The sequence below is a fragment of the Cervus elaphus genome, chromosome 9, assembly GCF_910594005.1.
Source record: "Cervus elaphus chromosome 9, mCerEla1.1, whole genome shotgun sequence".
NCBI lineage: Eukaryota > Metazoa > Chordata > Mammalia > Artiodactyla > Cervidae > Cervus > Cervus elaphus.
Genome location: NC_057823.1, coordinates 51,901,433 through 51,913,715, shown reverse-complemented (window position 1 = coordinate 51,913,715; position 12,283 = coordinate 51,901,433). Strand labels below are relative to the sequence as shown.

The window sequence follows — 12,283 nt, the reverse complement described above, 5'->3', positions numbered from 1 at the left end:
TTGTGTCCGACTTTTTGTGACCCCATGGACTGTAGCCTGCCAGGCTCCTCCGTCCATGGGGATTCTCCAGGCAAGAATAACTGGAGTGGGTAGCCGTGCCCTCCTCTAGGACATCTTCCTGACCCAGGGATCGAACTGGAGTCTCCTGCATTGCAGGCAGATTCTTTACCAGCTGGGCTAGCACAGAAGCCCAATAAAGAGAGTGAGACTATAGGAAAGTACAGGGAGGAGACTGTCAGCTCCTGAGGGCAAGGAGTTCGGTCTGTTTTGTTCTTTGCTATTTCCATAGAGCCTGTAGACTACCTGGCACATAATAGGGGCTCCATAAATACTTTATGAACGAGGGACTAGAATCCTAGGGTGGTCCCTCAGCCAGCAAGCCCTTCTGTTTGCAAGTTTAGGTGTCGTTCCCTGGATGACAAGGAGAGATTTTTGTGTTTAGTGATGATCCTTCTAGCCTGAAGACTTAGTAAATGCTCCATTTGGGCTGGTGGTCTGAAATGCACGCACTTGTACTGACAACCTGATGGGTTCAATCTTTCTAACTATCCCCACCTCACCCCCAGATGTCTTGGTTAAGGATTTTTTTTCCTAGAGTAACACATGTATGCTTCCTTTTCTTCCTCTCTTTTATTAGTTTCTCTCTTGGATAAGAAGCAACTTAAAGCCACTTGCCAACTCTATTTATCAATTTTCAGTTGTCATTTAGTCTGCATCTCACTAACATTTGACTTAGTTCATGACATACATTTTTGGAACACTTTCTTCACTTGGCTTCCTGGGCACTAACATGCTCATGGTTTTCCTGGCAGATTCTTACTTCATCATTTTTTTTTTTTTCTGGGCCTGCTGATCCCACATGGCATGTGGGATCTTAGTTCTCTGACCAGGAATCGAACCTGCGCCCCTTACAGTGCAAACACGGAGTTCTAACCACTGGATAATCAGGGAATTCCCCTTAACTCATCTATTTTAAACTCAAGAGTCAGAGAAATCTTTTAAGAATATTGTCGTGCTCGCTTCGGCAGCACATATACTAAAACTGGAACGATACAGAGAAGATTAGCATGGCCCCTGCGCAAGGATGACACGCAAATTCGTGAAGCGTTCCATATTTTTGTGAAGTAATTAGCCTCCAAAAAAAAAAAAAAAAAAAAAACCCATACAAAATAAAATAAAATAAAATAAAAATAAAAAATAAATAAAAAATACACATAAACAGTTCTAGTTCAAGATAATGGGAAAAAAAAATATTGTCATGTGTCCCTTCTGCTCAAAGGTGTCCAATGAAAAGATGATCAGCATTATTATTAACCAGGAAAAATGCAAATTTAAACCACACTGTGAAGCCATTACATTCACACCGGAATGCTAAAGTTCTGATACCAAGTGTAGGCAAGGATGTGGAGCAACAGGAACTCTCATTCATCCGTGGTGGGAATGTAAACTGGGAAATGCCCTTTGGTAAACTGTTACTCTCTACTATAGTTAAACATTTACCTTCCCTATTACCCAACAATTCCACTTGTAAGGTATATACCAAGTTAAAGGAATGCATGTGTAAACATGTACAAGAATGTTCTTAACAACCTTATTCATAATAACCTCAATCAGGAAACAACCAAAATGTGCATCAACAGGAGAATGGCTAAATAAATTGTGGTACATTCATTCATGAAATACAACACACAATGAAAGAGAATGAACTATAGTATGTGTAAACTAATGAACTTTTGACAGGAAAAAGAAATTTTTGTGATTTTAAATCACCAAGGTATAGAAATTTGTTACGGCAGTCATAAGAAATGAATTTTTTTTATTATATCTCCTTATGATGAGTATCGAGTTTCAGTTTTACAAGATGAAAAGAGTTCTGGAGACTGACTGCACAAAAACAATGTGAGTGTACTTAATACTGAATTGTTCATTTGAAGATGGTTAAGATGTTAAATTTTGTTATGTGTATTTTAACACAATTTAAAAAATCATAACGTAAGATGAAATACAAAATAAATAAATAAGGCTCCACATAATCTCACCTTGCCTACCTCTCCAAGTAGCTTTGTCATTCAAGTTGTTCTTGGCTCACTGACCTTGAGCATATCAAATGTGCCCTAATGTCAAGATCTTTACATTTGCTGACCCCACCCCACTGCCTGATTTACTCTATTCTCTTATATCTCTTCAGGGCTCTCCCCTCACCTCATTTAGGCTCTGTTTGTTTTTTAATTTTTTTTCTTGGCTGTACTGCACAGCTTATAGGATCTTAATTCCCTGACCAGGGATGGAACATGGGCCCTTGCCAATGGAAGCATGGAGTCCTAACCACTGGATTGTCAGAGAATTGCCCAGATTCTGTTTTGATGTCACTTTAACAAGGACTTTCTGGACTAGCACATCTAAGATATGCACCATTCTATTACCAACTATCCTGTATCTTGTTCTATTTTTCTAAAAGAACTTTTTAAAAAATACATTTTTAATCTTAAAACCAGTCAGTTCAGTTCAGTTCAGTCACTCAGTTGTGTCCAACTCTTTGTGACCCCATGGGCTGCAGCATGCCAGGCCTCCCTGTCCATCACCAACTCCTGGAGTTTTCTCAAACTCACGTCCATTGAGTCAGTGATGCCATCCAACCACCTCATCCTCTGTCGTCCCCTTCTCCTCCTGCCTTCAATCTTCCCAGCATCAAGGTCTTTTCATATGAGTCAGTTCTTTGCATCAGGTGGCCAAAGTATTGGAGTTTCAGCTTCAACATCAGTCCTTTCAATGGATATTCAGGACTGATTTCCTTTAGAATGGACTGGTGGATCTCCTTGCAGTCCAAGGGACTCTCAAGGGTCTTCTCCAACACCACAGTTCAACAGCATCAATTCTTTGGCGTTCAGCTTTCTTTACAGTCCAACTCTCACATCCATACATGACTACTGAAAAAAACATAGTTTTGACCAGATGGACCTTTGTTGGCAGAGTAATGTCTCTGCTTTTTAATATGCTGTGTAGGTTGGTCATAGCTTTTCTTTCAAGGAGCAAGCGTCTTTTAATTTCATGGCTGCAGTCACCATCTGCAGTGATTTTGGAGCCCCCCACCCCCAAAGTCTCTCATTGTGACCATTGTTTCCCCATCTATTTGCCATGAAGTGATGGGACTGGATGCCATGATCTTAGCTTTCTGAATGTTGAGTTTTAAACCAACTTTTTCACTCTCCTCTTTCACTTTCATCAAGAGGCTCTTTAATTTTTCTTTGCTTTCTGCCATAAGGGTTATGTCACCTGCATATCCGAGGTTATTGATATTTCTCCTGACAATCTTGATTCCATCTTGTGCTTCATCCAGCCTGGCATTTCACATGATGTATTCTGCATATAAGTTAAATAAGCAGGGTGACAATATACAGCCTTGATGTACTCCTTTCCTGATTTGGAACCAGTCTGTTGTTCCATGTCCAGTTCTAACTGTTGCTTCTTGACCTGCATACAGATTTCTCAGGAGGCAGGTCAGGTGTTCTGGTATTCCCATCTCTTTAAGAATTTATTACTTAAAATAAATTCTTACTTAAGTAATAAATACTTAAAATTTAAGTATTTATTAAAATTTATTTTAGGTAATAAACTAGAAATTTATTACTTAAAATAAATAAGCATGACTTATTCCTGTTGATGTTATTACTTATCACCTAGCTGAGTTTAGGTTTGCTAGGTTTCTCCACTGTTTAGTTATTCCTCCTCCCTTTCCTTACTGTACTCTTTGGAATGAAGTCACTATGTTCAACCCACACTTAAGGAGTAGATAGTTGTGTTCCACCTCCTTGAAGGTGGAGTAGCCACATAAAGTACTTGAAATTTTGCAAGAGAGAACTGTCTCCTCTCCCTTGTTTGTTTATTCAATAAATTCTTTTAAATCAGTATTCATGAATACTTATTTTTTACTTGAGGTTATGATCCAGTAATACTTTATTTTGTTGCTCAGATTATTCCAATTTTGTTTACTGTGAGCCCTTTCATGTTGGCTCTTATGTCCCTTTGATATAGTGCCATGGTTGTGTTTTTGAGTCCTTCCTTTGTTTCTGGCACTGCAAGATGCTCCAGGCTCACATTGTCTATTTCCTGTCCTATCCTTAGAATCAGCCCTTTCTCCTAGGAACTCTGGTTTCTTTTATTACAAAGAAGTTTGACTACCTGAAATTATATTATTTCTTAGTGTTCTATTTGTATCTCCCACTAGAATGCTAGGTCCTTAAGCAGGACCTCTTTTGCTTTTTCACTAGTCTATCTCCACACTTGATTTTAGCCAAAAGGCACTGCTCTATCTCCATTACCTAGAATATTACCTGGCACATATAAGGTTATCAATAAACATTTAGAGAATGGATGAAAAAATAAGGCCAAGTAGTATATCTTTTTATACCCATATTCTTCACGGTGCTTTGACACTTATAAGAATTTGACTGAAGGATAGATGTATAGATGGATGGATTTATAGATATATGAGTCAAAAATGTATGAATAAATGACTAAAAAGATGAACAGATTATTGGATGTATGCATGAATCAAGAAGCCAGAAGTTGGTATTACTACCCTGCACTCCAGTTATTCACGATAGAAACTGGGTGGTGAGGGGCCTCATTCTTGATTCCTTTCACACCTGTTTCTCCCACATTCAATCACCTACTAAGTCCTGCCAATTTTACATCTCAAATACTTCTTAAATCCGTTTCCAGTTTCTTATTCCAACTGCTATTGCCCTAGAGCAGGCTCTCTATCTCTTGCCTGGATGCTGCTATGTCCTTCTAAGTCATCTCTCTGCCTTCAGCCTTGTTCCAGCCCCCACCACCATCCTCATTCCAGCCAGAGGGTTCATTCTAAACTATGACTTTGCTTGTGTCACCACTTTGGTTAACGCTTCAAGGTAAAGTCAAAACTCCTTAGCACCTACCCTACAATGACAAGAACCTTTGCCACCTCTCTAGCCTCTCCTCTGCCATTCTCTGCCTTGCACAGATTTGTATGTCTCTGAAACACCAAACAGCAGTTAGTTCCCACTAGGGATCATGGTGCTTCCCTGTTTCATCCTTTGCTGATACTAGTCCTCCCTGCCTGGGATGGAATCTTAGCTCCCTAGCCAGGAATCAAACCCAGACGCCCTTCCTGAAAGCACAGACTCCTAACCACTAGACCACCAGGGACTTCTGAGAACTTTGTCTTTCATTCCTGTAATCCCTAGCACAATGGCAGGTGCTCAGTAAATGTGGGAGGGAAGATGGGTGAATTAGAGGTCCACTGCCTGGGCCTTCAAATTCAGACTCTCTCTCTTACTAGTATGGGGAATTTGAATAATTTCCTGTCTGTTCCTCAGTTTCCTTATTTGAAAAGAAATATAATATCTCCATTATAGGACTGTTTCTCCATGTTAAGGGAAATTATTCATCTCATTAAAAATTTAAACGTTATTGACGTAAAAGTTCTTTACAGAATTCTGTTATGACTTAAAATTTTCTACTATATCTGCTGGTATGTTCCCTTCAAAAAATTTTTACATTGTTTATTTATGCCTTATCTTTTTCTGGATTGAGCTTATCAAAAGGTTTTCTTGATCCTCTATAGTGCCTTTGTTTTCTAATTCATTAAGATTTGGCTTTGTCTTGTGATTTCTTCTTCCTACTCTCTTTTGGATTAGTCTGTTCTTTTTTAATTTCTTGAGTTGGATGCTTTTTTCCAGGTTTTTATAAATCCACACATTTCCCTTTAAGTATTACTTTATCTACCTCCCACAGCTAATTTTAATTTCTAAATATCTTCATTTTGATTTATATTTTTGTCCCAGAAGTCTAGTAGCTTTTCCAAATGCATGGGATCCTTATTATCTTTTTGTTGTTAAGTTCTATTCTTATTAAAGAAAGTAGTTTATTGATTTTTTAAAATATCTGAAGAGATGTGCTCTTGTGTCTAGTACGTGATCAGTTTTTTAGGTGTTCTGTGGGTACTTGAAAGGATAATCATTGATTGCATCATAGGTTTATTGTGAAGATAAATATTAGATAATACCTATAAGACACTTACAATAATGCTTAGTACTTAAATCTCAAGAAGTGGTGGTTCTCATTGTTATTTTGCTGTTACTGTTGATGGGTGGCAGTCAGTCATTACCGTGTGTGTGTCAGTAGGTGCCCTGGGAATTACAGAAATTGAGCCCTCTCCTGCAAGTCAGTGTTCTACAGTTAAGTGTCTACACTGGGTACAGGGTCAGTTGACCTTTGACACACACAGAAAACACCACTCAGCTCATTGTAATAGAAACAGTTCTGAGTTTGAGTCAGACTGACCTGCACTGGGATCCCGGCATGACCCCTCACTATCTATATGATGCTTCCCCTCCCCCAAACTCAAACTCCTCTTTCCTTACTTAGGTGTGATCTTGGACTTGCAGGGTTGTTAGGAAGATGAGGTTAAATGCCTTCAGCATAGGGCTGAATACAAAGTAAATCTTTGATCATGTTAGTTTCTTTTCCCTTTCCTTCTACTGATCTTGCAGTTAGAGCTTTAAGGTTACAGCCGTCTCCACTCCTTTCCAGGACTTATCTTTTTAGAGAGCCTCGTTTTCATCCATGCAAAGCTGCACTTCTCTGATGCTCTTCCCCAGGGAGCAGCTTGAAACCAGCCTGACTGAGGGAGAGGGAAGATGGGAAGAGGATGTTGACATATGCAAATCAAAACCCAGCCTTCTGCCAAATTAGTGTGACACCTGCTTGGACAGAATTTTCCTTTTATCTCTTGTCTGGAGCAGGCCAATTAATTTTTCAGGCTACCAGTTATCTCATAGATGACAGCTCCTCAGACCCTCAGTGAGAGCAGGGTCAACCTCCTTGGCTGCCACACAAACTCCAGATTTGCCTCTGCCCTTTCTGGGGTACCCTGGTAGACTGAACATCTCAGGGGCATCTCTGCCTTGCCCTCAGCTTTTGCTTGACTTTCCTCAACCCTGACACTGACCTTTCCTACTTTCTGTCCTCTAAGCCTTAATCCCAGTGTGCAAAGTGGGTTGTCTGCTTTTCCTGCTTTTGATTCCAAGGTAGAAGAGTCAGGAAATGCATGGAGGGCAGAGCTACAGGGGACAGAATAAGGGAAACCTGGACAGGGGTGTTTCATAAGCAGTCTCATACAGGGAATTCCCTGGTGGCCCAGTAATTAGGATTCATGCTTTCATTGTCAAGAGTGTGGGTTCAATCCCTACTTGAGGAACTAAGTTCCTATAAGCACCAAAGTGTGGGGAAAAAAAAAGCATTGTTACACAAAAATAAGTCACTTTTCCTCCATTCTCACCACTGCCTCTAGTTCCTTTGCCTCCTGTCATTTTGTTCCTACCATTTTAATTTCCACACATGGTTTGGACAACGTTCATTTTTTCTGCTCCTGCCTCCAGGCTACTAGAGAAAACCATAGAACCGTGCTCATTGGCTCCAGTGTCTGATTTTCAGTTGTGGTCAGGACTCCAATGTCCCTTGGTTATCTTTGTAATCATCCCCAGCCCTTGATCCCTTTCGTTCTCCAGCTATGGGTATTTGGGCTTGTTTCCAGTTTCAGCTATTATGAATAAGGTTGCTGTGGATATTCTCATACACATCTTTTTGTGGACATATATTTTTCTTTTTCCTGGGTAAATATGTAGGAGTGGAATTGTAGGTTATAGGATAGGTATATGTTTGTATGTTTAACTTTATAAGAAAGTGCCAACAACTTTCCAAAATGGTATACCGGTTGGGGCTCTTATCAAAAAGCAAGAACCCTGAGCTCTGTGCTGAATTTACTGAATCAGAGCATTCTAGGAATACAGGACAGAAAATTGTATTTTTAGAAATCTCCTTCTGTAATTTTAATGCAGCCAGTTCATTAATTGGCATTTGGAAATGAATGGATAACACTAAGAATCTTTAGTTTCTTGTTTTCCATTCCCTCCTCAGTAAATGTAATTCTGGCTGCCATGTTCACAATGTATCATGATTGTAAATAATGAAATAGTTGATTAACAGTGATTTAAGCAGTAAGAACATTTATTTATCTCACATAACAAGAAATCCAGAGATAAGCAGCTTTAGGTTTGAGTAATTTAGCCACTCAATAATGTCATGAAGGATCCAAGCCTTGGAGAGTCCTGTGGTGGTCCAGTGGTTAGGATTCGGCACTTTCACTGCTGTGGCACTTAGTTTGTCAGCCCCCCACCTCCCGAAAAAAAAGAAAAATATCCAGACTTTTTTCATTTCCCTTCCTCAGGGTGTTTGTTCCATTCTTGGGCTTGTCCTCTCGTAGTTCTAAGATGGCAGCTACAGCGCTGAACAACATGAGCTCACATACAACTTTCAAGGCAGGAAAGGAAGGGATTGAAGATATCTATTGTATTGAAAAGGACAGTCTTTTCCATAAGCTTCCAGGCTCGTTCTCAAGTCCCAGTGCCCAGAACTAGGGCACTTGTCTACCCTTAGGTTTAAAGGAGTGGAAGAAGATGTACTGAGAAATTATCCAGCATTTTTTTGAGCCCCTATAGTGGGAGATAGTCCTTGTCAATAAGGAAGAAGGGTGGGAAAATAGCTTTGAGGTGAGTAATTGAAGTGTCTCCCACAAAACTGCTCCTTTGGTCACCTTAATTGCTAGTTCCAATGACTTTTCTGCAGTTTTCTTTATACTTGGCCTCTCTGTTATGTTCTACATTGCTGGCTCCCTCTTTCTTCTGTTTTCTGCTACATACTTCTTTTTGGGCTCCTGTCCATTACCTTTTTCCTCTTTTTGGTTGGCATTACCCTAGATTGTTTCTCTTTTTTTCGGCCGAGCTGTGGGGCATGTGGGATCTTAGTTCCCCAACCAAAGATCAAACCTGAGCCCCCTACATTAGCAGCATGGAGTCTTAACCACTGGACTGCCAGGTAAGTCCCTACCCTGTGTAAAGTACAAAGATTCAACAGGTAGGCCAGAAACAGCTCTCTTTAGGTCTTGGTCACATGGTTAGGGTGGATTGTTTGACTTAGAAGTTCAGAGATATCTAAATAGGGTCTGGTTAAAAACCAGACCTGTATACTAACATAAAAAACCTGGGTTAAAAGCCCAAGGTGGGCTTCCCTTGTGGCTCAGCTGGTAAAGAATCCACCTGCAATGTGGGAGACCTAGGTTCGATCCCTGGGTTGAGAAGATCCCCTGGAGAAGGGAAAGGCTGCCCATTCCAGTATTCTGGACTGGAGAATTCCATGGACTGTATAGGCGATGGGGTCACAAAGAGTTAGATACAACTGAGCAATTTTCACTTTCATGGGCTTCCTTTCCTCCCTATAGTCCTGATTCTCCCTCCACTATCTCTGTCTCTTCTGTCTATTACACTTGATAAGGTTCTTGCTAGATTTTTCTTTTCTTTTTTTAAAATTAATTAATTTATTTTAATTGGAGGTTAATTACTTTACAATATTGTAGTGGCTTTTGCCAAACATCAACATGAATCAGCCATGGGTGCACATGTGTTCCTCATCCAGAACCCCCCTCCCACCTCCCTCCCCATCCCATCCCTCAGGGTCACCCCAGTGCACAAGACCTGACCACCCTGTCTCATACATCGAACCTGGACTGGCAATCTGTTTCACATATGATAATATATATGTTTCAGTGCTACCCTTTGAAATCATCCCACCCTCACCTCCCACCCTCACCTTCTCTCACAGAGTTCAAAAGACTGTTATTTATGTCTGTGTCTCTTTTTCTGTCTCACATATAGGGTCATCATTACCATCTTTCTAAATTCCATATATATGTGTTAGTATACTATATTGGTGTTTTTCTTTCTGACTTACTTCACTCTGTATATAGGCTCCAGTTTCATCCACCTCATTAGAACTGGTTCAAATGCATTCTTTTCCATGGCTGATGTATTGTATAGTATGGAATGTATAGTATTCCATTGTGTATATGTACCATAGTTTTCTTATCCATTTGTCTGCTGATGGACATCTAAGTTGTTTCCATGTCCTAGCTATTGTAAACAGTGCTGCAATGAACATTGGGGTACACGTGTCTCTTTCAATTCTGGTTTCCTCAGTGTGTATGCCCAGCAGTGGGATTGCTGGGTCGTTCTATGGCAGTTCTATTTCCAGTTTTTTAAGGGATCTCTTAATAGAACTGCTATGGCAGTTCTATTTCCAGTTTTTTAAGGGATCTCCACATTGTTCTCCATAGTAACTGTACTAGTTTGCATTCCCACCAACAGTGTAAGAGGGTTCCTTTTTCTTCACACCCTCTCCAGTATTTATTGTTTGTAGACTCTTTGATAGCAGCCATTCTGACTGGCGTGAGATGGCACCTCATTGTGGTTTTGATTTGCATTCCTCTTATAATGAGTGATGTTAAGCATCTTTTCATGTGTTTGTTAGCCATCCGTGTGTCTTCTTTGGAGAAATGTCTGTTTAGTTCTTTGGCCCATTTTTTGATTGGGTCATTTATTTTTCTGGAATTGAGCTGCAGGAGCTGCTTGTATATTCTGAGATTAATTCTTTCTCAGTTGCTTTGTTTGCTATTATTTTCTCCCATTCTGAAGGCTGTCTTTTCACCTTGCTTATAGTTTCCTTCATTGTGCAAAAGCTTTTAAGTTTAATTAGGCCCCATTTGTTTGCTTTTGCTTTTATTTCCATTACTCTGGGAGGTGGGTCATAGAGGATTCTGCTGTGATTTATGTCAGAGTGTTTTGCCTATATTTTCCTCTAGGAGTTTTATAGTCTCTGGCCTTACGTTTATATCTTTAATCCATTTTTAGTTTATTTTTGTGTATGGTGTTAGAAAGTGTTCTAGTTTCATTCTTTTACAAGTGGTTGACCAGTTTTCCCAGCACCACTTGTTAAAGAGATTGTCTTTTCTCCATTGTATATTCTTGCCTCCTTTGTCAAAGATAAGGTGTCCATAGGTGCATGGATTTATCTCTGGGCTTTCTATTCTGTTCCATTGATCTATATTTCTGTCTTTGTGCCAGTACCATACTGTCTTGATGACTGTAACTTTGTAGTATAGTCTGAAGTCAGACAGGTTGATTCCTCCAGTTCCATTCTTCTTTCCCAAGATTGCTTTGGCTATTCAAGGTTTTTTGTATTTTCATACAAATTGTGAAATTATTTGTTCTAGTTCTCTGAAAAATACCACTGGTAGCTTGATAGGGATTGCATTGAATCTATAGATTGCTTTGGATAGTATACTCATTTTCATTACATTGATTCTTCCAATCCATGAACATGGTATATTTCTCCACCTATTTGTGTCCTCTTTGATTTCTTTCATCAGTGTTTTATAGTTTTCTATATATAGGTCTTTTGTTTCTTTAGGTAGGTTTATTCCTAAGTATTTTATTCTTTTTGTCTCAATGGTGAATGGAATTGTTTCCTTAATTTCTCTTTCTGTTTTCTCATTGTTAGTGTATAGGAATGCAAGGGATTTCTGTGTGTTAATTTTATATCCTGCAACTTTACTATATTCATTGATTAGCTCTAGCAATTTTCTGGTGGAGTCTTTAGGGTTTTCTATGTAGAGGATCATGTCATCTGCAAACAATGAGAGTTTTATTTCTTCTTTTCCAATCTGGATTTCTTTTATTTCTTTTTCTTCTCTGATTGTTGTGGCTAAAACTTCCCAAACTATTTTGAATAGTAGTGGTGAGAGTGGACACCCTTGTCTTGTTCCCTGACTTTAGGAGAAATGCTTTCAACTTTTCACCACTGAGGATAATGTTTGCTGTGGGTTTATCATATATGGCTTTTATTATATTGAGGTATGCTCCTTCTATTCCTGCTTTCTGGAGGGTTTTTATCATAAATGGATGTTGAATTTTGTCAAAGGCTTTCTCTACATCTATTGAGATAATCATATGGTTTTTATCTTTCAATTTGTTAATGTGGTGTATCACATTGAATGATTTGCAGATGTCAAAGAATCCTTGCATTCCTGGGATAAAGCCCACTTGGTCATGATGTATGATCTTTTTAATATGTTGTTAGATTCTGTTTGCTAGAATTTTGTCAAAAATTTTTGCATCTATGTTCATCAGTGATATTGGCCTGTAGTTTTCTTTTTTATGTGGATTCTTTGTCTGGTTTTGGTATTAGGGTAATGTTGGCCTCATAGAATGAGTTTGGAAGTTTACCTTCCTCTGCAATTTTCTGGAAGAGTTTGAGTAGGATAGGTGTTAGCTCTTCTTTAAATTTTTGGTAGAATTCAGCTATGAAGCCGTCTGGTCCTGGGCTTTTGTTTGCTGGAAGATTTCTGATT

The 12,283-nt window shown here is 39.2% G+C and overlaps 1 non-coding gene across 1 annotated transcript; it reads left to right on the top strand.

Annotated features, from left to right (window-relative positions):
- The first annotated feature begins 1,012 nt into the window (after positions 1 to 1,012).
- LOC122701063 lies at positions 1,013 to 1,119 on the top strand. The gene has a single exon (XR_006342913.1). It is a non-coding gene; the product is annotated as a U6 spliceosomal RNA (small nuclear RNA).
- The last annotated feature ends 11,164 nt before the right edge of the window (positions 1,120 to 12,283 follow it).